Genomic DNA, 21,923 nt, shown 5'->3' with positions numbered 1-21,923 from the left:
ATCCAGAATTTCACTTTAGTAGCATCCTTCCCTCTTGAATCTCATGCCCTATTAGGTCAATATCTGTGGAAAGACTCTGCTATACTATGTGTAAGTACTATAGACTCTGATTTAAAAAAAAAAAAGATAATTAAATCAAAGGTATTTGTATATTTATGTTCCAAAATTTCTTTGTAGTTAGCTTCAATTAGGCATCCTCAGTTTCTTCTAGGGCTTTCATATCTTCTATAGCACCAATTTTTCTTTTTATTTTATGAGTTTGATCATGTTGGCATTTGTTATGCTTTACAATCTATATCGGATTATGTTACTACTTTTTATATGTTCACTAAATGCATTTCTGCTTAATTTTCCTGGTTTCCAAGGCTTTCCACTCCTCTCTCCATCTGCTAATATCCTCCCTCTCTGTTGGAAATACCTTTCTTTTGAACAAGGTGTTCTCTTCCATTGCCCCATTCTGGGCATGATTACCCAGCACTATGAATTTATTTCAAGTTCATTTTATTTTAGGGAGTTACAGCCTCTTTTATAAGAACAATGTGCTTTTATCATGTCATCTCCCCTGTTAGAAAACCTTCAGGGGCTCCTCCTTGCATTTGGGATACAGCCACAAACCCTGAGCCAGTCTTCTAGGGTCCCTTAATCTTCACCTAATGTGCTTTACTAGCAGAACATTCTAGACTTTCCCTATTTAAATTCAGCCTTTCAAACCAATTTCTCTGTTCCCAGCCACTGGATATGGTTTGCTCTTTCATGCTTTCACCTCTTTGGGCTTCTCCCCCAGGCATTTTTGAATTATCTTAGTTAGAAAGTGAGTCACCAAAAAGGTCATTAAAATGAAACGCCTTTCAGTGCTTTTTGTTTCTTCTCTATGAAGAATAAAATAATTTTATTGTACAAAATGAACTGTTGAAGTCTGATAAAGAACATAACATTTAGGGCCAACCCAGATTAAAAGTGACTCACCATTAATACTACCAAAGAAGGCAATCTTCAGCCGTTCTTAAAATCAACAAGGATTTACAAGACCCCTTGGTTACCGTGCGCTGCTTTTCCTCTGTTGGCAATGATACCTAGAATTTTAGAAGCATAGATTCAGAAGGATGACTTCATACTAAGGATATTGGGAGCCTGCAGTTACCCATCTCAGCCTTGAGTACCCAAAATACACTGACATTCCTGTACATGACTACATATCATTCGTATTATTCAGTCCGCAACCAACACCAGGGTAGTTAAAAAGCAAGCGCCATTTCACAGCAGACTGAGCTGGGAAAGTACATCTTTCCTCAACCAAGAAGATGGAGTGTGAACCAGATCACATGGCCCAGTGCATACAGTAGCTTTAAAGCCACATTGAGCAAAATAGATTTAAATCATTCTGAAAGAAATAAATCCTAACAATGGATACATTGTGCTGAATGAAATGAAGCTCACAAAAGAATTGATTAGGAAGTGTACCAAATGGAATAAAATGTAGCAGAAAGGCACATATTGGAGAGAATAAAATATGTTTTAGTTTGAAGGGTATTGAATTTACTAAGATACAACTGACCAGCTATAAAGCAAATGAATAAAATATGTAGTCAAGTCATATGGACGTTCAGTGGGAATAGGTTAAAATAGATCAATGCTATCATGTAATCAGTTCCATCTTTACAGTTCTGTGACTCATTGTATAATTTCTTTAGCTCTTCAAAGAAAATCTGGAGCTTTACCGATTCCTAACAAAGGGAACTCCCCTTAAAGGTGGTATATTATTAATTGGAAATAGGATATTGTTTGTTCACTTGTCTTGGTCCAGAGAACCATAATGATTTTCTGGAATTAGAAGGATTTTACACTAAATTGCAATAGGGTATCCTAGTAAAGGCTGTTTAATTAACTTTTCCTCCAACAAAAAGTTAGTTCTACCTCTTTACTGTGCTGAAATGCTTAGAGCTATCAACTATATTCATTTCTCTTTCTAGACAGTTCAGAAATTTTTTGTCAATATTGACATCATCTTGTTGGGAACTTTCTCCTACATACCAACTACTCATTCAACACTTCTGTTGTGCTTCGGTCAGGGTCCTTTGGAGAATTTTTATTTTATATCTAATTCACAACATGAATGAAGCTTATCTCCAGTGTTATTTGCAGTGGCATATCAAGGGCAGGGAGCCAAGAGTGATCTTCTGTAGGCACAGACAATATGGGCATTTTACGTTGTTCACAGAGAGTTTTAAAACAATGCTAAAACCAACTAAAATTCAGTGTGCATTCTCTTGTCACCATGTACTGGCAATTCAAACAATGAAAGTGATAATAATCCTCTGGGAAAAACTTGTCAATCTAAGTTCTAAATAATTGCTATGAAGTCTGTTGTATTTTAAAATATTATTTTTAATATTTATTACACTTTAACACTCTTTTAAAATTTATCTTTTAATACACATTCTATTCTACATGGAAGTTAGTTTGGAGAACTAGCTCTAAAGGAAGGCTCCACCCATGTGAACTTAGCTAGATGTTTTTGAAAGTAAGTTCATAGTGGTTTGGGATTATCAGCGGTGACATCAGGCACAGTGTCTCAAAACCTTGGGAGTACATATTTCTGCATTTGAACAATAGATATGAAATAGACTGTCATAGCAAAATGATTAAAAGGTGAAGAAACAAATCTGAAGTTATTTCAATTCTGTCATTCTCTGAGACCATTTGCAACATTTACTTGTATTTAACATTTAAAAAAATAAAATACAAACCATGGAGTGTATTATTTTTCTTTGGTAAGTGCAAATTTCAGTTCGTGCATGAAAGACTCTGATAGATTTGAATAATATCTTTAGATTTTAATTTTCTTTTTAATTGTTAATTATTTCAAAACAAAAACAAATTAAGGAAAAATCATAATTACTAATTATTATGTGATTATGACTGAAAAGAATCTTGCTTTATGGAGGAAGGGGGTGTTAATAGTGATCTGTTCTGAGTATCAAATATGCTAGGTATGGCCCTGGGTATTTTCGTGTCCTTTTGGTTATAAATGATACAAATTCAATTCAAATTGCTGAAGGGAAAAATTGTGTAATTTAATAATGGATCAATTCACTTTTGAAATAAACCACCTTAAAACTTAATGGTTTAAAATAAACATTATTTATTAGTTTACAATCTTGTGGCTTGACTGGGTAGTTCTTATCTGAACTGGCTCGGGTGGGCCTGGATGCTTGAGGATGTCCTCACATATCTGGAGCTTCAGCTGGGATGGCAGGAATAGCTCTCCATGTGATCTCTCTTTTTCCAGGAAGCTAGCCTGCACTCGTTCCTTGGTGGCAGAAGGATTCCCCTAACACAAGGAGGAAAACCTCATGCTCAAGTACCTTTCAAGCCTTTACTTATATCACATTTATTAATGACTTGTTGGCCAAAACAAGCTACATGTCAAACCCATATTCAAGGAGAGGAGAACCAGACTCTACCTATTGATGGAGGAGCAGCAAAGTCACATTGCAAAGGGGAGTACCTATAGGGATAAAAGGAATCATTGCAGCCATTTTTGTGAATGATCTACCTACCCCAAAGGGTTGTGTTAGCTTCAAGTGTTCAAAGAACACTGCCAGTAATTTCTCTCTTCATATATAAGTTCTACTTTGGTATGTAGTGCAGATATGTTTTTCTTTTAATTAAATTTTATTTTTTAATTAACATATAATTATTGTAGATATTTATGAGGTACATGGTGATTTTTTGATACATATAATACAGAGTGATCAGATCAAAGTAATTAGCACATCCATCATCTCAAATGTTTATCATTTCTTTGTGTTGGAAACATTCACTATCCTTCTAGCTGTTTGGAAGTATATATTACTGTTAACTATAGTCATCCTACAGTAGTATATAACACTAGAACTTATTTCTCCTATCTAGCTGTAATTTTATGTCCTTTAGTGCTCTAGTCCCCAGGCCTGGGTCCATGGCCTGTTAGGAAATGGGCCATGCATCACCACCTGAGCTTCGCACCACCCACCCCCACCACCCCAGTCCATGGAAAAATTTCTTCCATGAAACCGGTCTCTGATGCCAAAAAGGTTGGAAACTGCTGTATTCCCCTACCTCTTCCCAGGTGTTGGTGTCCTCTTTTCCACTTTTTAGTTCTATAAGATCAATTATTTTTTAGCTTTCACATATATGTGAGGACATGTGGTGTTTAGCTTTCTGATCCTGGCTTATGTCACTTAACATAATGTCCTCTAGTTCCATCCATGTTGCTATGAATGACAGAATTTTATTTTAATTTTTATGGCTGAATATTAAGTATTCCTTTGTGTATATATATATATGCCAAAATTTTTTTTTTTTTTTGAGACAGAGTTTCACTTTGTTGACCGGGCTAGAGTGCTGTGGCGTCAGCCTAGCTCACAGCAACTTCAAACTCCTGAGCTTAAGCAATCCTACTGCCTCAGCCTCCCGAGTAGCTGGGACTACAGGCATGTGCCAGCATGCCCAGCTAATTTTTCCTATATATATTTTTAGTTGCCTAGATAATTTCTTTCTCTTTTTTAGTAGAGATGGGGTCTCACTCTTGCTCAGGCTGGTCTTGTACTCCTGACCTTGAGCGATCCTCCCGCCTCGGCCTCCCAGAGTGCTAGGATTACAGGCGTGAGCCACCGTGCCTGGCCCACCAAATTTTCTTTATTCATCTATTGTTGGATGCCTAGGTTGATTCCATATCTTGGCCATTGTGCATAGTGCTGCAATAACCAGGGGGATGCGGATGTCTCTTTGATATACAGATTTCCTTTCCTTTGAATAAATGCCCAGAAGTGGGATTTCTAGATTATATGGTAGTTCCATTTGTAGCTTTTTGAGTAAAAAAGAACTCCATACTGTTTTTCATAGAAGCTATACTAATTTATATTCCAACAAACAGTGTACAGAGTTCTCTTTTCTCCATATCCTCACCAGCATTTGTTAATTTTTGTCTTTTTGATAATAGCTATCCTAACTAGAGTGAGATGATACCTCATTGTGATTTTGATTTGCATTACCCTGACAATTAGTGATGTTGAGCAATTTTTTGTACATTTTTTGGCCACTTGTATTGCATCTTTTGAAAAATATCTGTTCGTATGATTTCCTCAATTTTTAATTGGGTTGCTTGGTTTACTGCTATTGAGATGTTTTAGTTCCTTGTGTATTCTGGATATTAATCTTCTGTTGGATGAATAGTTGGAAATATTTTCTCTCATCCTATAGGTTGTCTTTTTCACCCTGTTGATTGTTGCCTTTTCTGTGAAGAAGCTTTTTTGTTTGATATAATCCCATTTTTTGCTTTTGTTGCCTGTGATTTTGAGGTCTTATTCATAAAATCTTTTCCCAGACTAGTGTCCTAAAAGATTTCCCGTGTTTTCTTCTAGTAGTTTTATAGTCTCAGGTCTTAAATATGTCTTTGTGATCCATTTTGAGTTGATCTTTATGTAGGTTTGGAAGTGAAGTCTAGTTTCATTCTTCTGGATCTGGATACCTAATTGTCCCAGCACCATTTTTTGAAGGACTGTCCTTTCCCCAGCGAGTGTTATTGGCACCTTTGTCAAAAATCAGTTGGCTGTGGATACATAGGTTAATTTCTGGGATCTCTATTCTGTTACATGGGTCTATGTGTGTGTTTTTATGGTAGTATCATGCTGTTTTGGTTATTATAGCTGTGTAGTATATTTTGAAGTCTGGTAATGCAGTACGTTGAGCTTTGTTGTTTTTACTCAAGAGTACGTTGGTTATTTGGGGTCTTCTCTTATGTGGTTCATACAAATTTTAAGATTTTCTATTTCTGTGAAGAATTTCATTGGTATTTTGATAGGTATTGCATTAAATCTGTAGGTTGCTTTGGGTAGTATGGACATTTTAACCATATTAATTCTTCTGATCCATGAGCATGGGATGCCTTTCCACTTATTTGTACCCTCTTCAGTTTCCTTCATCAGTGTTTTCTACTTTTCCTTGAAGCAGTCATTACCTCCATGATTAAATTTATTCCTAGGTTGTTGGTTTTTTTTTTTTTTTTGTAGCTATTGTAAATGGAATTACCTCCTTGATTTCTTTTTCAGCTAGGTGGTTGTTCGTGTATGGAAGCACTGCTGATTTTTGTATGTTGATTTTTTTATCCTGTAAGTTTAATGAATTCATCTATCAATTCTAAGAGTTTTTTGGTAGTCTTCAGGTTCTTCCATATATAAGATCATGTTGGCAAACAGGGACAATTTGACTACTTTCTTTCCAATTTGAATGCCTTTTATTTCTTTCTCTTGCCTAATTGCTCTTGCTGGGACTTATGTTGAATAAGAGTGATGAGAGTGGGCAACCTTGTCTTCTACCAGTTCTTAGAGGAAAAGCTGTGGGTTTGTTATATGTGGCCCTTATTGCGTTGAGCTATGTTCCTTCTATACCTAATTTATTGAGAGTTTTATCTTGAAGGGATGTTGAATTTTATCAAATGCTTTTTCTGTATCTATTGAAATGATCATATGGTTTGTGTCCTTCATTTTGTTGATATGATGTATTATGTTTATTGATTTATATATGTTGAACCATCCTTGCATTCCTGGGATAACTCCCAATTGATCATGGTATATTGACTTTTTGATGCATTTTTGGATTCAGTTTGATATTATTTTGTTGAGGATTTTTGCATTTGTGTTGATCAGTGATATTGGCTTGTATTTTCTTTTTTGTTGTGTCCTTGTCTGGTTTTGGCACCAGGGTTATGTTGGCCTCAGAATGAGTTAGGAAGGATTTCCTCTATTTTAATATTTTAGAATAGTTTGGGAAGAATTGGTATTAATTCTGCTTTAAAGGTTTGGTGAAATTCAATGGTGAAGCCATTGGTCCTAGTCTTTTCTTTGTTGTTTTTATTACTGATTCAATCTGGTCACTTGTTATTGGTCCTTTCAGGTTTTCTATTTCCTTTTAGTTCAATCTTGATAGGTTGTATGCATCTAGAAATTTATCCATTCCCTCAAAGTTTTCAAATTAATTGTCATATTAGTTGTTCACAGTAGTCTCTAATGATCCTTTGTATTTTTGTGCTATCTGTTGTGACATCTCCTTTTTTGTTTCTGATTTTATTTATTTGGGTCTTCCCTTTTTTTTTTTCTTCATCTAGCTAGTGATTTGTTGATTTTGTTTATTTTTACGAAAAAATGCAACTTTTTGTTTTGTTGACCTTTTGTATTTTTTAGTCGCAATTTTACTTCTGCTCTGATATTTATTATTTCTTTCCCTCTAATTTTGGATTGTATTTATTATCTCTTTTTTAGTTCTGAGATGTACTGTTGTTTATTTGAAATCTTTCTAATTTTTTGATGTAGACATTTATTGCCTTAAACTAGCCTCCTAATAATGTCTTTGCTGGGTCCCGGGGTTTTGGTGTGTTATGTTTCTGTTTTCATTTGTTTCAAGGAATTTTTAAATTTTATTCTTAATTTCTTCCTTCACTCATTGGTGTTTCAGGAGCATGTTGTTTAATTTCCATGTATTTGTATGTTTTCAAATGTTCCTTGTATAATTGATATCTAGGTTTATTCCATTGTAGTCAGATAAGGTACTTGGTATGATTTTAATTTTTATAAATTTTTGAGACTTGTTTTGTCTGTTAACTTGTGATAAATTCTGAAGAATGTTCCACATGCTGATGAAAAGAATCTGTATTCTCTAGCTGTTGGATAAAATGTTCTGTCAATACTTGTTAGATTCATTTGGTCTATGGCGATGTTTAAATCTAATGTGTTTTTCGTTGTTGTTGATTTTCTGTCTAAATGATCTGTCCAATGGTGAGACTGGGGTATTGAAGTCTCCAGGTATTATCGTATTGGGGTCTATCTCTCTCTTAGATCTAATAATATTTGATCTATATATCTGAGTATGTTGATGTTGGGTTCATACATATCTACAATTATTATAGTCTCTTGATGAACTGATCCCTTTATTAACATATAATATCCTTTTTTGTCTCTTTTTATAGCTCTTGACTTGAAGTCTGTTTTATCAGATACAAGTAAAGCTACTCCTGCTCACTTTTGGTTTCCATTTGCCTAGAATAGCTTTTCCTAATCCTTCAGTTTCAGTCTATATGTGACTTATATAGATGAGATGAGTTTCCTGTAGGCAGCATATTTATCCATTCAGTCTATATCTTTTAAATGAATAATTTAATCCATTTACATGCATGGTTATTGTTGACAGATGAAGACACACTTGTTATTTTATTGTTTTCTGGTTGTTTTCTATATCCTTTGTTCCTCTCTTATTGTTCATTTTTGCAGTTGGATTGTTTTCTGTAGTGATAGGTATGATTCCTTTCTCTTTCTCCTTTGTGTGTCAGCTCTACCAGTGAGTTTTGTAGTCTTATGTTTTCATAATGGTGGTTATTGTCTTTTCTCTTCCAGATATAAGACTCCCTTGATCACTTTTTCTAAGACTGATCTAGCAGTGATGAATTCCCTTAGTTTTTGCTTGTCTGTGAAAGATTTTATTTTTCCTTCATTTCTGAAGGATAGCTTCGCTGGATATAATATTCTTGACTGGAATATTTTTTTCTTTCAGTATTTTGAATGTGTCATCCCATTCTCTCCTGGCCTGTAAGGATTCTACTAAAAATCTTCTTTTAGTGTAACTGGGGCTTCCTTATATGTGACTTGATAATTTTTCTATTGCTGTTTTTAGAATTCATTCTTCATTTTTGACTTTTGACAAGTAGACTATAATGTGCCTTGGAGAGGACCTGTTTGGATTGACTCTTTTTTCTTAGTTGAGACTAAAAAAATATAAAATGTCAATAAAACAAAGAATTGTTTCTTTGAAAAAAAATTGAAAAATCAACAAACCACCAGTTTCAAAAAAACAACTTTTTGTTTTGTTGACATTTTGTATTTTTTAGTCTCAATTTTGTTTATTTTTGCACTGATCTTTATTATTTTTTCTACTAATTTTGGGTTTGGTTTATTCTTGCTTTTTTATTTCCTTGAGATACATTGTTAAGTTTTGGATCTTTGAGCTTCCTAGATGTATATCTTGAACTCTCTCCCAAGACTTGGAAAGTTCTCAGCTATTATTTCATTAAATATGTTTTCTACACCTTTTCCCTTCTCTTAAAAATATGGAACATTTCAAGAATTTGCATGTCCTCCTTGTGCAGGGGCTATTCTAATCTTCTCTGTATTGTTCCAATTTTAGTATATGTGCTGGTGAAGCAAATACCTTTTTTTTTTTTTTTTAAGTTTTGGAAAGATGGACAACATCAACTAATGGATTACTTCTTGCCCCCTTAGCAACCACTCTCTGTAATAGTTCAAACACAATTGAAAAACTGACTTTCATTGGTTGGGTTTGGGCTGAATTCCAATCCTTAAACTAATCACCTAGGTCAGGCCCATGCCTTGTACCAGGAGATGGGGTCATCCCCATCTGAACCATATTAAATGAACTGTAGGAAGCACTGGTTCTCCAAAGAAAATTGATTCACTGGTTGCTAGCAGATGAATAGTGAATTAATTTGGGACAAGCAAAAACAATATTTTTATAACATATTTATGAAGGTAGGTAACATTTCTGCATGATGAACCCATCATGTAAACTCACTGATGTGCCTGCTACATGTGCACAATAGGCAGAATATGACTTAAAAAACCAGAAATTTGGAATGGTATTTGAGCAGCATACATAGATTTAGACAGCTGTTGGAGAAGCACAAATATGAATGGGAAGCAAAAATGCTGGTGATGGAATTACAAAATGAACATTAAATATGTACCACTTAGAATTAGGGATTGCTTGGGTTCTTGTGCTTGAAATCTTTACCTCTAGTATTCACTTATGCCAGCGTCATACTCCCCGTCTGCTCCATTCATGCTCCCAGCTTCTCATTGACATCCTTTATTGTTTTGTAGATGATTCTCAGTCAAGAGGGTGAAGTAGGGTGATGGAAAGTACACTCACCTGTTATTCAGGGTTAAGTTCTGGCTGTGGCACTATGGGGAGTTTATAAGTCCCTTTCCCTTTTTAGGCCCTGGTTTCATTATCTATCACTTGAATGAATAGGGTAACTGACCTCAAAGAACTCACTGGCATACGTGTTTTGGCACTTACATCTTCTCTGATGGGTCTTGGGGCCTTCATTATCTTTCCTCTGTGTAACCCACTTAGCCCTTGGCTTGGGGAGAATGTGTACTGACCTCCTGCGGATTCTCTCCCAAGCTTCCAAATTCATGGCTCTTGGTTCTTAGATTCTGCTGGCCCCTGTTCCCTCCCCAAAGAGAATCCTCTTGACAAATTCATGCTTTCTAGCAAGCTCACCAGGAGAGGAAGAATTGGCCAGGGTAAATTGTGACCCTCTGTTGTCACAGTTGGCCCTCACCTGTGCCTTATTGCTGCTGGCACACTCTTGCTGCCAGTCATTTGCCCCTCCTTAAAACCTTGGTACCCATTTCCTCTAAAGAATATACAAATGTGCCCTAATAAATTTTCATCATAATGCAATAGAATCATTTTTATAGAATTTTATAATGTTGTTATCATTTGCATTTTAGGAAAGGTCTTTTTTATAGTTGTAGTGGTCAGTGTTCTCCAGAGGGACAGAACCAATAGAAACACACACACACACACACACACACACATATATACATATGAGTATATATATACCTATATACTATGAGAAGGAGTTTATTAGTGAGAATCAGCTCACATAGTTATAAGGGTGAAGTCCCATGATCGACAGTGTAGCCCCAGTCTGAGGCTGAAGGACTGAGAGCCTCTGGAAGGGCACTGATGCAAGTCCCAGAGTCCAAAGGCCAAAGAAGCTGTGGTCTGATGTCCAAGGGCAGGAGGAGAAAGGGCACTCTGCTCTGGAAGGGAGAGGAGAGAGAGAGAGGGAGGGAGGGAGGGGGAGAGAGAGAGAGAGAGAGAGAGAGAGAGAGAGGAGAGGAAGCTAAGCAAGTTGAATATTCTCCTTCCACCCGCTTTGTTCTAGTCACACTGGCAGCCAATTGGATGGTGCCCACCCACATTGAGGGTGGGTCTTCCTCTCCCAGTCCACTGATTCACATGTCAATCTCCTCTGGACACACCCTCCCAGACACACCCAGAAATACTGCTTCACCAGCCACCTAGGCATCCCTCAGTCCAATCAGGTTGACACCTAATATTAACCATCACAATAGTTTATAAACTCTCTTTCAGAATTGGAAAAAAATTTTCAATGTGATTCTTTTGAAGGATACCTAGCAAACGTCCAATGATTGATCTTTACCTTGGAATGTACCTCTGAGGTTATCTTTTCCTCTCTAGAAAGTTGATTCCAAGGCAAACTTGCTCCTAATGAAATGTTTCAATTTTTTAAATTATAATCTGGGACCACAAAAGGAACTTCCAAAAGAAAAATGGTTTTTTAATGATCATCAATTTGTCTCATTCTCTCTCTTTTTATGCTTTTCCAAAAAACAATCAGTTGACATCAGGATGGAATTCAAAGTAAAATTAAAATGGAAAAAACTCTCGAATTTGAAAAATAGAGTTATCTGCTATTTGAATTCAGTGATGATTATTGCTGAGACATTGTTTCCCCAAGTTTGCATAATGGTCACTTTATCACACACACACAAAGACAAAAAGTCTTTTAAACATCAATAAAACGTTCTTTTGTATCGCATTGCTGAAGCTTCTACATAACTCATCTCACATATTTACAATGTTTTGTCCCCTACTGGGCTGTAAGCCCAGGCAGGGATGGCACCTTGTTCATGCTTGGACACTCAGCGTTGAGCATAGCACTTGGTATGTAGTAAACACTCGTATGCTCAAATGGAAGAATTATATGTAGGGATGAGATGGATCTGTTGAAAATATGTAACTATTGAAAGAAAGAAGTAAATTGTTTTGGTCACAGGTGACCCTGAGATCGATAAGATTATATTTTAACTTGGAGGTTCTCCTTTGTTTTGGTGGCAAAATTTCTGTCAACTCTGATGTCTTCTTCTATAGGGTTAAAACAATGAAAAACTCCATTCAGCCATCTCAAATTCTTCCTTCATCATAATGATGGATTTACTTTGATCATAACACATTCATGGGTGATCTTCCAAGGGCTAAACTTTGGAACTACTGATATTTGGAAAGGTTCAATTCACTCTAAAGGAAATCTGAGAATCTGCGTACATATATCTTTTGGCAGTAATGCATACATTTACCTTTAATGTTGAGAGGAAGCATGTTGAAATGTGCTTTTCATTTGCAAGTGGGATGGTCATTTTATTTGGAGGAATGTCAGCTGCAAGGATTTCAGTCACCTTGGTTGGTTCTCATGTTGTCTGCCCAGATGGCAATTCAGCACTTCAGATTTTTCCCCCCTAATCCCAGAAGTTTTGTCCCATTGGAGAGGTACAGATTTCTATTCCTTATCTCTGGTCTGTTTTTATTCCTTGGGAGAGGAGTTCTGAGTACTGAAGAGAAAGGTACACACTAAAAAACGTAAGACATATTTTCAGCCACTTTTGAGAAAAGAAAATTTAATGGGACGCTATAGTACTATAGGAAATGGAGAGAGATAAGAATCATGCCCCATGCTTAACCTTTTGGATTCATTTTTGCCAATTTCTATGTGTGGCTGAGTAAATTAAATAAGCTTTCCTTAGCCCGGAACTGTCTGTGATAGCACAGCCCTTCATTGTAGTGCCACAGACAGACATTCGGCGTTCAAGACAGGGGCCTGACACCTTTCAAAAGTGAAGGAACCTGTGGCAATTTTAAACATTCCAACCATATTAATTCCAGTGACAGTTATCCTCTAAGTCATTTGAAATGGATTCCCCCTTTTCAACTTTCAGAATTTATATTTGATCCTCATGACCTCTGGAGTCTGCGCAGGGGCACTGTGTGTTTGAGTGTATACTGCAGGAGGAAGAAGTGGGAAATTGTTGATCTGGTCCTATTTATGTCTTTTTCCATCTTTTCATTGTTCTTTAAATGTTATTAATGTTCTAGGGAGAAACCTCACATTTCCAAAAGAAAGGTTGAATGGTTTAGAGTGCTTTCTTTGAGGGCAATGTTTTTATTGTTTCTCTTCCACCTGGGCTGAAAGTTGAGTGATATGTGTCAATCACAAGCAGCTAGGCACTTCACAGTCAATATTAGGCTCTGTGCTTCTCATCAAGCGTCTCTGACCACTGCTTAATAGAGTTGCTTCTCCTCACATGCTCACACCCTAGGCAGGCCAGCTTATGCCTCCTCTGTCCTGGCAGCATTCTTGGCTGTGTGGGGCCTGTGCCCCTCTCCAACTGCGAGACCATTCTGAGGAAGTGATCCTCACTTTCTACAAGGGCAGGAAGATTTGAATGTCTATCACAGCACATGGAAGGCTTGGTGTGCAGCCCAGTGTTTACAGTTAACAGTGGGTGGGAGAATGGTCACCTGAGAACCATCAGGCTCTCCTGGGCTAAGTCTCAGGGTAACTGTACTTTGGTTACTGTGGGTGAAGTATCTTCAGCTTTCCATGTGTGTTCATTTGATGTTATTATTAGTTGATCCACAAGTTAGAAACAATCTCATAAGTTCATCCATAAGAATCTGATTTGCAAAGCAAAAGACTAATATGTTATTTGCATTTGGGTGAGGGGTAGTGGTCAGGGAGCTACTAAAACTGTTCACATTTGTTTTCTAGGGACCCCTTTTCCTGATGTTAGGGTAATTGGCAAAGTAAATTAATCATCTACAAGATTTGTGAGTATGGATGATGGCACAGTTGTTAAGTTTACAGGCCAAATTGCCTTGATTTTGACTCTTGGGCACTAACCCTTAATCTCTATGTGATCTCAGGCCTGTTACCTCTTAAGCCTTGATTAACTGATCTAGAAAAATGAGATACTAAGAGTACTTATTTCATAGAGTTGTTGGGACAATTAACCAGGATAATTAAAAAAAGTATGTATCAAAGTGCTTGGTACATAATAAGCACATAATAAGTATTCATACTAATATTATAATAATAATCAATTTTGTTTATAACAAAGGTATTTGGATGTTTTCTAGGCTTTTTCATCCTAAAATGATACACCTGATTCTCCATGGAATACTCCTTTGCAAGAACAGGGTTACCTGTTAGCTGATAGAGATACACTGGCAATTTATTATTCACCAACTCTTCTTTCTCTAGATTCTATGTTGCTTTATTTATAAGTATGCATTTAACTACTAGTTATAGAACATTTGTTGTATACAGTAATATTGTGTTCTTCATAATATCACACTGTCTGTTTGAGGAAAGAGTAACATTATCTCTATATTCCAGAATAGGAAACTAAGATACAGGGAAATAACAAAACAAAGGGGACAGAAGCTATCAAAATCTTTAGAACATAGCAGAAGCATTCATCAGTGGAAAATTCGTAGCCTTCAATGCCTACATCAAAAAGACAGAAATATCACAAATTAACAACTTATTGTTACACCTCAAGGAACTAGAAAAAGAAGAACAAACCAAACCCAAAGCCAACAGAAGGAAAGAAATAACAAAAGTCAGAGCAGAACTAAATGAATTGGAAAAAAAAGACAAAGGATTAACAATACCAAAAGTTGGTTCTTTGAAAAGATAAACAAAATCGATGGACCTCTTGCTAGATTAACCAAGAATAGAAAAGAAATGACCCAAATATGCTAAATCAGAAATGAAAGTGGTGACATTACAACTGATACTGCAGAAATAAAAAAAAAATCATCCATGAATACTACATAAATCTCTCTGCACACAAACTAGAGAACATAGAGGAAATGGACAAATTCCTGGAAACACACAACCTCCCAAGGCTCAACCAGGAAAAAATATAATAGAACTCCTGAACAGACTAATAACAAACAGTGTGATCAAAACAGTAATAAAAAACCTCCCAGCAACAACAACAAAAATGTCCTGGACCAAATGGATTCCCTGCTAAATTTCTATCAGACCTACAAGGAAGATCTGGTACCATAATACAGAATTAATTCTATAATATCGAGAAGGAGGGAATCCTCCCCAATTCATTCTGTGAAGCCAGTATCACCTTGATACCAAAGCCAGGAAAGGACACAACAAAAAAAGGAAACTACAGACCAATATCCCTTATGGATATAGGTGCAAAAATCCTCAATAAAATGTTAGCAAACTGAATTCAACAGCACATCAAAAAAATAATCCACTAGGAACAAGTGGGCTTCGTCCCAGGGATGCAGGATAGTTCAACATATGTAAATCAATAAATGCAATTCACCACATAAACAAAAGCACAAACAAAGACCATATGATCCTCTAAATAGAAGCAGAAAAAGCATTTGACAAAATCCAGCACCCTTTCATGATAAAAACCCTCAACAAACTAATATAGAAGGAACATATCTCAGAATTATAAAAGCCATATATGACAAACCCACAGCCAACATCATACAGAAGGGGGAAAAGTTGAAAGCATTTCCACTAAAAACTGGAAAAAGACAAAGATGCCCACTGTCACCACTTCTATTCAACATAGTGTTGGAAGTCCTAACCAGAGCAATCAGACAAGAGAAGAATATTAAGGGTATCCAAACTGGAAAAAAGGAGGTCAAACTATTGCTTTTTGCTGATGATAGGATCTTGTATCTAGAGAACCCCATAGATTCCACCAAGAGTCTCCTGGAACTGATAAATAAATTCAGCAAAGTTTCAGTATACAAAATCAATGTACATAAATCAATGGCATTTCTGTATACTAATAACAGTCAAGCTGAGAGTCAAATCAAAGACTCAATACCATTCACAATAGCTACAAAGACAATAAAATACCTAGGAATATACTTAACCAAGGAAGTGAAAGATTTCTATGAGGAAGACTATAAAACTCTGAGGAAAGAAATCACAGAGAATACAAACAAATGGAAAAACATAGCATGCTCATGGATAGGTATAATAAACATTCTTAAAATGTGTATACTACCCAAAGTGATTCACAAATTCAATACAATCCCCATCAAATTACCAAAATCATCCTTCACAGATCTAGAAAAAAATAATTATACACTTTGTTTGGAAGCAGAAAAGATCCTGGATAGCTAAAGCAATGTTAAGCAAAAAAATAAAAAAATAAAAAATAAATAAATAAAATAGAGGCATCGCATTACCAGACTTCAAAGTATACTTCAAAGGTATAGTAACCAAAACAGCATGGTATTGGTATTGGTACAAAAATGGAGACAAAGACCAATGGAACAGAACAGAGAACCCAGATATAAAACTATCTACCTACAACCAACCAATTGATCTTTGACAAAGCAGACAACAATATACACTGGAGAGAAGAAGCCCTATTCAGTAAGTGGTGCTGGGAAACTTGGATAGCCACTTGCAGAAGAATGAAACAGGACCCCTCCTTCTTACCTCTCACAAAAATTAATTCAATATAGGTAAAAGACTTAGATTTAAGGAATTGAACCATAAGAATTCTAGAGGAAAATGTAGGTAGGTAAAACTCTTCTAGATATCTGCCTAGGCAAAGAATTTATTTATGAGGAAGACCCCAATGACAATCATGGCAACAACAAAAATTAAGAAATGGGATTTGATTAAGCTAAACAGCTTCTTCATGGCTAAGGAAACAATCAACAGAGCAAATAGACAATCTACAGAATGGGAGAAAATATTTGTAAGCTACACATCCAATAAAGGGCTAATAACCAGAATTTACAAAGCACTCAAACAAATCAGCAAGGAAAAAAAACAAACAACCCTATTAAAAAGTGGGCAAAAGACATGAACAGGGGCTTCTCAAAAGAAGAAAGACAAAAGGCCAATACACATATGAAAAAATGCTCAATGTCACAAATCATCAGGGAAACGCAAATTAGAACCACAATTGGCTATCACCTTACCCCAGTCAGAATAGCTTTTATTAAAAAGTCCAAAAACAATAGATGCTGGTGTGGATGCAGAGGGAAAGAAATACTTCTACACTGTTGGTGGGACTGTAAATCAGTACAATCTCTATGGAAAACAGTATGGAGATTCCTCACAGAACTAAAAGTAGAACTACCATTCAATCCTGCAATCCCACTATTGGGTATTTACCAAAGGGAAAAGTAGACTTTTCATCAAAAAGACACCTACACTTGAATGTTTATTGCAGAAGAATTCACAATTGCAAAGATGTGGAATCAACTCAAGTGCCCATCAATTCATGAGTGGATTAATAAAAATGTGATCCCATGGTGTACTACTCAGCCCTAAAAAAGATGAATTAATACCTTTTGCAATAATCTGGATTGAACTGGAGACTATTCTCCTAAGTGAGGTGTCTCAAGAATGGAGAAACAAACACCACATGCACTCACTATTAAATTGGAACTAACCGATGAGCACCCATGTGCACAGAGGGAAGTAAAATTCAGTGGAAATCAACCAAGGGGTAGAGTGTGGGAGGGGAGGGGCAAAAACATACCTAACAGGTAATATGAACACTATTTGGGTGAAAGGCACACCTTTAGCCAGGAATCAAGCATCACAAAAGTGATCCATGTAACCTAAAACGTTTGTACCCCCTTAATATTTTGAAACAAAAAAGAAAGTTAGTAGGTTAAAGTTAAAGGTGGAGCTTCAGCTTAGGTCTTTCTGTTAAATTCCATGTCTGTGATACTATGCTACACTGCCTCTTCACTTATAACTCAGAATACTGGACTTTGAATGAATTAGATCGTTGCTGATTTTATATTTGTTACAAAGTGGCATTTTTATGAGTTTTGAGAAATCTCCTAGTATCTTTACATAAATTGAATGGATGACGATTTGAAACTTAATTTTCAAATTCTACACATTAGAATTTAGAAACTAGACCTGTAACAGCAGATCAGTTCATTTTGATTCCAGAGAACATTTAATCTCTTGGTGATGATTCCATTAATGCAATCTGGAACTTCCCATATAGCTCTTATGGGGCAATGATACAGGAGGGACATATTATCAAGATTCCTCATAAATTCTACTTTTAACCAATCTCCCTGAGATAGACCCAAGGCAATAGTCATGCCTTTTTCTTTAGGGACTCTTCAGGGGGCACGATGGACCATTTCCATAGTTAAGAAGAATTTTCACAGGTCTCTATATGCAGTGTTCTCTCTCAGCAAGAATATTCTTAACTTCATACATAAATATTCTTTGTTTTTTTTAAACAGCTACATTGAGACATTGACATATAATTTACATTTCATATAATTTACCCATTTAAAGTGTACAATTCAATGGTTTATGGCATATTACATTATTTTTTAAATTCTGGTAAAATATATATAACAAAATTTTCATTTTAACCATTTTAACTATACAATTCAATGGCATTAATGACATTCACAGTATTGTGCAGCCATTACAACTATTTCCAAAGCTTTTTTGATCACTCAAACGAAAACTCTGTTATTATTAAGCAGTAACTACCTATTCCTCCACCTTCCAACCTCTTATAACCTCTATTCTGCTTTTCATCCCAATGAATTTGCCTATTCTAGATGCTTTGTGTAAGTGGGATCATACAATATTTGTCCTTTTGTGTCTGGCTTATCTCAGCATAATGTTTTGAAGGTTCATCCATGTTGTAGTATGTATTAGAATTTCATTCCTTTTTATGGCTGAGTAACATTCTATTGTAAACATAATATTCTTGAATGAAGATATGGATTCAATGCATGGTTGTAGATCTTGTGAGTAACATAACATGTTTCATTTGACAACACCAACGTGGAAAACCTGCTGAGGATATTTCTAGAATGGTACTTCCCAATCTATAGAGAATGGTACTATTATTTACTTAATGTTTTTCTAGAAATCAATTCACTTTTTAAAAATCTTAAATACTGACCTTATCTTGTCCTAAGCAATCATTGTGAAGTCAGTTGATTGACAAAATCCTGCATATTGCTACTAACAGCATTTACACATATTTTTCTGTGTACCTCCTAAAAAGCATCTTCTTTCTACTTTAGCCCCATCACAGAATGTAAACCACTTCCCTAATCCCTAAACTTGAGGGATGGGCTTGTGTCAGTGTATACTAGAATGCTGAATCCCCATGGAATATGCAATGAAGAGAGGAGTTGTAACAAATATAACCTGGTGTGAAGACCTGGAAAATGGACTAGGAGTTAATTAGCAGGTTCAGTTTTGGGGCCGAAACTGCTTCTCGTCAGCTGTGTGATCCTGACATAGTCCTCTGTAGCTTAGTTTTCCTCTGCCTTCAGCAGGTTGGAATAGATCATATTCTCCTGACCCTACATGCCTGGGAGTTCTGCTTCCTTCCTCTCCCACATCCAGGAATGGCAGGGCCAGTGTAGGCTTCTGCACTTCCGGTCCCTGGGGTTGTACCCAAGGGATTTCCATTACCTTGGCTTTGTCATATTTACACCATGTCCCCTTTCACTTCTCTCCCCCGTGTTATGTTAGATCAAACTCAATCTGATGTAACTCATGATGATTTCACCTCTAAGGAGGACATGAGAAGAGCTGGCATCAAGGACCTCACCTACCTTCATTTAGAACTGTGGGTATCTGGACTGCATCCATTTCCAGTAACAATAAAATAGCAGTAAATCAGAGAAAAGCACCATGCTCGTCAGAGCTTTGAGAATGAGGTCTGGAGCACTCTGCTTGCAGGGATGTTGCTTGTCAGTGAGTAAATCAACTCTGTCCTCACACCCCCATGGCGTTGGGGACATCTCTGACTTTGTGGGATGGGCTTGATTCGTCAGTCAGTCTCTCTCCCCCCACCCTGGGGTTGGGAGTGTGTCTCTCCCTCGTTCTCTCCCAGCATGTTTAGTGAGCTTATGGGTCCCTAGGTTTTATTGCCAACCACAGCCTAGCCCTTGTCAGAGAGATTATTATATGAACCCTGGGTGACTTCTGACTGCAGAAGGGCCCCGGGATTTACATTTTTGCATTCCAAAGTCAGGAATATAAATGACTAATGGAACACGGGGCCACCAAATATTTATATGTCTATTTTGAAATTTACATTTCTCCATGTCTTATGATGGGGTTTGCTGCTCCCGGGGTCGTAGTTGATGGGCTGGTAGCATCAGTGGTGACATAAAGCAATCATCTGGGGAGAGTGCTTCCAGCCCCACTGGCGTGCTGTGATGTGCTGCAGGTTATTATGCCAGCAATTCAGCAGTAATCGAACCCCCCATCTCTTCGGCCCTCTCCCTGCTTCCCTTTTATGATGTCCAATAAATTTTACATGCTCCAATTTGCCTCATCCACCAACCTAATACTGTTTGAATTAAGAGTCTCTTCTGCAGCTTTCAACAATGGAAACTTTGCTTTCTCCAACCAAATTATTTATAAAGGCCACTCGCGAGTATGCCAGAAAGAGGGCAGAAGGATGTAGATATGGACAGTGCAAATGTGCTGGTCCATATAGAAGAGTGGGTTAGTTGGTGGTTGAACTTGTCATCTACATGATATATTGAGATGGGAGAGAATGTCTATAGATATTTATCTTGAAAGAATAGACTGTGTTAGATTAGGAATTTTTATAAAAGTGATGCACACACTTGACTGTTCCCTGGTCCCTGATAGTTTTCATGGCATATAATAAGAATTAATAAGAGCAGTAACAATAAAAATGATGGTAATATTACATAAGCATCTACAACAAGTTGAATTATCCTAAGCTCTTTGCATGCATTTAAAAATATTCCAACAATGGCTCCATGAGATCGATCTGTTTTTTGAACGTGTTTATAGAGGTAAAAACAGGTTCAGAGAGGTTAAGTAAATTCCTCAAGATTACAAATTGTCTGGTACATGTTTTTAACACTACGCAATACCACCATGTGGAGTGGGCGGGAAGCAGTGACCTTGACATGAATGTTACTAAATTTCCCATTCACTGAAGTCACTCACCATCCCCTGCCCATTGGTATACACAAAGCATCTACTCTGTGTAGACCCTGTTCTGGACACTTGGGATACAGCAGTGAAGATGGCCAACAGTTCCTACCCTTGTGTAGTTAATATTTTAATAAGCGGACTTAGAGAATAAGCATGTAAACAAATAAACCATACACTTTCTAACATTGACTGGTGCCTCAAAGAAAATGCATTATAGTTATGCAATAGATAGTGTCCCTTTGGGGAGAAGGAGCTGGTTTAGCTGAGATGGTCAAAAAAGGTTCCCCCCAGGAGAGGACATTTGAGTTGACCTAAATGATGAAAACAAGCTGGGAGCCAGGTGTGTAGCGGGTAGGGTTGTAGGCAACTGCAAAGACCAAGGCAGGAACCAGTGTCTTGTGTTGGAAAGCCTGCAGGAAAAGCAGAGTGGCTGAAGCATTATTAGCCGCAGAGAGAGTGCAGATTGCAAAGTCAGGAGGTTGGTAGACCTCAGGGTGTGCAGAGCAGGGCAGGGAGCGTGGATGCCGTGGTGTTTTCAGTTCTTTCAATCAATATTTTGCTGCCTGCAGCCCATTTTCTTTTATGGCCCATCTTCTTTTCCTTCTGCCTTGACTTGAGTCTTACCTCATAATGGCCATTTTAATCCTCTCTCTGATACAACCCAATGTTTCTTGCTGGGCACCTTGCTTTGTTCCAGCTCAGAGCAGCATTAAAAAAGAACAGAGGAAGTCTCCAGCTGAGAGGGACTCAGGAAGGAGTGCAGGCTGCAGTCTAAGAGCTCTAATTAAATCAATGCCATGCACATCCTGTCCACAAAGCTGGGGGCAGTTGCGTGCTCTTTACTGACGCCATGATATACACTTAAGAGTTGTGTGACTTCACAGAAGCATTTAAATTGGCCTGTTTAATCAGTGGTCAATAACAATTATTATTTTTATTGATTTGATAAGTACACAGTGGAAATAATCACAAAGAATAGCTATCTCTTTTTCCCTTGTCCTTTGCC

General features: G+C 36.9%; 1 protein-coding gene and 1 non-coding gene across 3 annotated transcripts in view; one reads left to right on the top strand and one right to left on the bottom strand.

Annotated features, from left to right (window-relative positions):
- LRMDA (leucine rich melanocyte differentiation associated) overlaps positions 1-21,923 on the top strand; it is a 1,038,561-nt gene that overhangs the window by 732,734 nt on the left and 283,904 nt on the right. The window lies entirely within an intron of this gene.
- LOC123650547 lies at positions 9,134-9,236 on the bottom strand. Its single transcript, XR_006739404.1, has one exon. It is a non-coding gene; the product is annotated as a U6 spliceosomal RNA (small nuclear RNA).

Source organism: Lemur catta, chromosome 14 (assembly GCF_020740605.2).
Source record: "Lemur catta isolate mLemCat1 chromosome 14, mLemCat1.pri, whole genome shotgun sequence".
Classification (NCBI taxonomy): Eukaryota; Metazoa; Chordata; class Mammalia; order Primates; family Lemuridae; genus Lemur; species Lemur catta.
The sequence above is the reverse complement of the archived record's forward strand: the minus strand, read 5'-3'. Positions and strand labels throughout refer to the sequence as shown.